The sequence below is a fragment of the Blastomyces gilchristii genome (assembly GCF_000003855.2).
Source record: "Blastomyces gilchristii SLH14081 genomic scaffold supercont1.5, whole genome shotgun sequence".
Taxonomy (NCBI): domain Eukaryota; kingdom Fungi; phylum Ascomycota; class Eurotiomycetes; order Onygenales; family Ajellomycetaceae; genus Blastomyces; species Blastomyces gilchristii.
In genome coordinates, this window is record NW_003101678.1 from 1,939,186 (window position 1) to 1,943,859 (window position 4,674).

At 33.3% G+C, this 4,674-nt stretch overlaps 1 non-coding gene across 1 annotated transcript; it reads left to right on the forward strand.

The window, feature by feature from the left end:
- The first annotated feature begins 2,119 nt into the window (after nt 1-2,119).
- On the forward strand, nt 2,120-2,200 carry BDBG_16818. Its single transcript has one exon. It is a non-coding gene; the product is annotated as a tRNA-Leu (tRNA).
- The last annotated feature ends 2,474 nt before the right edge of the window (nt 2,201-4,674 follow it).

Genomic DNA, 4,674 nt, shown 5'->3' on the forward strand with positions numbered 1-4,674 from the left:
ATAATGTGTTTCACACAAGCTTGTTTCATTATATTATCACTGATTCATTCTCTTCTCAACTGACTTTCAACTGACAGCCGCCAGGGATCATAGAAGAAGATAACAAACTTGAATGAGAGATTGAGAATATTCTTGATAAGAGATCTCACAGCTGCAGCTGATAATATCTTGTAAAATAAGTTGAGTATGATTGTCTGACCTGAACTCTGAGTTTCACATTATCTGAGATCACAGCCCTTAACTGATAGAAGCTACACACAATCAGAGAAGAGAGGTACTAATGTGACAGACTGTGCCTGATCAATTATATAGACTATTTCATTACACACTTCACAGATTTCTATCACTCTGATTCTCAGTCATCAATTCTCAGCTAAAAATCTACAGAATTTCTATTCTTCTGTCTCAGAGCTTCACTGTGTACACCAGTGTACATCACCGCCCATATGTATAAATATTCACTTCAATCACTGATTTCTGCACTTTCTCTTTTCTTTCCTTCTTTAATGTTTTTCACTTTGTTATATAAGATCTATAAACATCATACCAATCTATTCAGTGTAGGCCTCTTACAGCAAGCACTTATTCTTACATATACAGAGAGTGAATCACTGCAGTAAGTATATATACATTGTATAAAAGTAATGCTTTTTAATAACACTCAGTCTTTAATATTATGAAAATAGAGTCTCTCTGTGAGATCTGTTTTTATTAGAAGTTAAAGAATTCTATATTTCTCAAGATTATTTTCATATATCTTATTCATGAAATTAATGAAAGAAATTATTAATTTCAGTGTTCTACTCTTAATACTATTCAAGTGATAGCAGAGTTCACTCTGATCACACTTTTTAAGTGTATATTTTCTAATTATTTATATTTATACAGATATATACTGAATATTTATTAGATAATATTAATATAATAACTTATTACAGCTGTATTACTCTTACTATAAAAGATACACAGTTAATAATAAATATTGTAAAAACTCTGATAATGAAGATGATATAATAGAGTAGTTAGTTATATTATTGAGATCTATCTATTGTGCGGTCTTTTATATGTGTAGGCGTTTGCCAAGTGATCAGTGTACACCTCACTTAGATGAAAGCAGTCAGTCTGTAGAGAGGGAAATCTGACACCTCTCTTAACTATCACTCTGCTGAGTAGATATTTGCAACTCAGCAGAGCAGTTCTATAACTGAAGAAAGAATATTATATATAAAAGATAGTAGTGTCTTCTATCAAAGGTTTCACAGAGAACTAACAAGAATTCAGAGGATAAGAAAGTAGAGAAAACAGTGAGATAAATAAATAAATGTATGAACTACTATAGAGGTAATAGACTGATAAGACTCTGTATCTGTCAGAATGTCTTCAGAGCTTTTCTGACTGTAGATGTTCAGATTCTCATATTAATCAGAGCATCTTTATAAACTTCAGCTATTAGAGCTTTTGTTAGAGTATCTGCAGTTATACTGATAATGTCTATTTATATAATTTTAACAACACCTGTAGCTGCAGTATCGCAGATGTGATGATGTTTAATATCATTATAATATATATTGCAGGTGATCTTTTCATCATTTACTACAGTGATTACTCTGTTATTATCAATGTATAGAGAAACTGTAAAATCAGAAAATAGAAATTCAAGCTTTATAAGTAGTCTGTGTAGCCAGATTACAGTTTTGAGACTCTTAGAGACAGATATATACTCTACTTCTATAATACTCAGCATCATAATCATTTACTTAATGAATTTTCACATAATTGACCTGTCAGTGAGATGAATAAGAAGACTCAATGTAGATTTACAGTTACTGATGTCACCTGCTTAATCAGAATCTGTAAAGACTTCAAAGTTAAGCTTTTTCACTTCAGTGATGTAGTGAATATAGTGATCAGTTGTATCATGAATGTAGTAAAAGAGCTGTTTAACTGCAGCTCAGCATGCTTATGTAGACTTACTTAATCAATAGATGAGTTTGACAGTTGTAAAAGATATATCAGAATAAGTATATGTAACAAGATATTAAAGTGATTCAATGACTTACTGATATTTGAACTTATCAAAAGATTCAGAGTTGAAGAGTGAGTCAAAGACAGGTTTTATGCCAGCGTGGCCCAGTTGGTAAGACTGATAACCAAGGCCGCACACATTAGAGGTGCGTGGGTTCGAATCCCACCGCTGGCACCTGCCACTTCTTACCCATGAAAGCCCCCATGTAATAGGGGCTGAGCCTAATTAGTAAGGCTTGGTGCGGGGTAGAACTCTCTACTGCAAGCCAAGCCACTAGTTAAGCAAGATCCTGCAAACACTCACCAGGGCTGGCATGAGATGCCAATGTCCCACTATTCTACTGTGCACCTGTCAAGGTTCTAATGATATAGAGCCAAGCCTAATATAGTGGTTATACACTACTTAAGTGAGTCTCTAACTAGGGCCATCATCGGAGCCTAGCTCCCTCTCAAATACAGGGAATGATTTTGAAAATCACCTGACTAGCAGGCCTAGATGCGCATCTAGGCCCTAGGCAGAGCACTCTGATAGGCTAGAGTCTGTAAGCTCCCTGCCAAGCCCTAATACTGGCAGGGAGGACTGCAGTCATCAAGCCTATGATTAGTCTCTAACACAGGACAAGGTCATGACAGCTGATTGATAGGCCTATGGGCATCTAATGAGGCCGAGATCAGCAACCGGAAGCTTGATGTGTACATCATCAAGTGAGCGGTGGCAGCCACTAACTAATGCCCCTGGAAATTAGTGGCTGGCCTGAGAGGACAGACACGGTGGTTGGTTAATTATAGAGGGTTAAATGTAATTAGCTTAAGGTGCATCCTGCGGGTGGCTAGCGCCTGTAGTCAATTTTAGTTTATTAGATTCTCTTCAAAAATCTAACCTAGTTACTGAACTAGTGTGAAAAAAATCAGATGTTTTATATACAAAAGTCTTTTATTCTTCTTTTGAAACAGTCTAATCAACTTTTCATTTGAAAACAGACTTAGAAATCTCTTAATTGAAACAGTCTGACTAACTTTTCAAAAGAGTTTAATACATATCTCAATTAAAACAGTCTGATCAACTTTTCATTGAGTGAGAATAATGAGTTCAAAAATACACTCTGTTGATGTGAAAAAAGATGCTTTCTCAAATGCTATTCCTGAGCTTGAAATTCTGAAGAGAAGAAAGAAAGAAGAAATAGAGAAATAACAAGTTCTTGAAATACAGAAACTTGAAAAAGTAAGCAAGATTCTTGAAAAGCAGTGTCTGAGTGAGATAAATGAAGAAGTTCTGTTAATTCTTCATGCTCAGGCTAGATAACTACAGAAGATGATTAAGTTCAAACTTGGAATTTTAAACACAGTTTAAAAAACATTGAAAATTTCTAGTACAATCACTGACTTCTTATCTTATTCTTCTTTCTCTTTTTCTACTTCTTCTTCTTCTTTGAATCAGAAGAAAACATATGCTCAAGCAGCTGAATCTGCTATCTCAAAATCTGCTATCTCAAAACATGCTCAAAATCCTGAGAAAACTGAGAAGAATAATGCTCATACTTCTATTCATAGAAAAGTGAAGAAAAAAATACAAAAGAAGAAAAATCTTCAAATCTTCATAAATAGAAGACTTATTCTCAAAGTCTTAAATCAGGATATCTTGCAAAGAAATAAGCTAAACTCAAATCTCATTTTCAGAATTAGAAATGAAATTAATCAGCAGTTCTTTTCTCAGTTAATAACTGATATTGAAGCTCAAAAACCAGTTATAGCTTCAATTGAGTCATTCTTCTTTGAAAACTCTATTATTCTGACTACAATGTCTGAATTCAGTGCAGAATTTCTTATTCAGAATAAGAATCTCTGAAAATCAGCAGTAGAATCTTTATTAAACATAATAATTCTATCTAAGAGAGATGAAAAGTGAGACAAATTCATTCTTCATAATATTCCAGTTGAAATTTTTGACTGTGAAGAAGAAATACTACTTCTCAAAAATGAATTAGAAGAATACAACTCTATTCAACTGAGAAAAGAGTCTGTATAACTAAATTCAATTGAGTTCAGACAAAGCAGAAGAAATGCCTCTGTTCTAGTATATATAAAGACACTTGAACAGTCAAAAATCTCTGAAGTAAGAGTAGTAGATTTGAAAATGAGAGTTCATGAATACAAAGACTCAAGAATGAATCTCAAAGCTCAAACACAGTGTTCAAACTGTCAAAGATATGAACACTTTATAATCTTCTATTTCAGAGACTCAAAATGTGTATTCTGTGCCAGAGATTATAAAACTAGTGAGTATAAATGTGAAACATGCTCAAAAAGAGATGAAATATGTCAATACACTCTGCTTAAATACTCTAATTGTAAAGAAAAACATGCATCTAGCTCAAAAGAATGTATATTTGCTTCAAGAACTCAAAAGAACTGAAGAAAAAATGAAGCTCAAAGCAAATCTAGAACTGAAGAGAATAGTCAAGTCAGTAAACTCACAACTGTAAGCTTAAAAAGAAGAAACTCTCAACTAGCTAAATCTTCAAACTTCAATTCTTCAGCTAAATGTAAACAGAATTTGAATTCTCAAACTTCTGTTAAGATTAGAGAATTGAGAAATGACTCTGATAATAAACTAGATATAATATAAGCAGTTGAGATTCCTACTTTTCA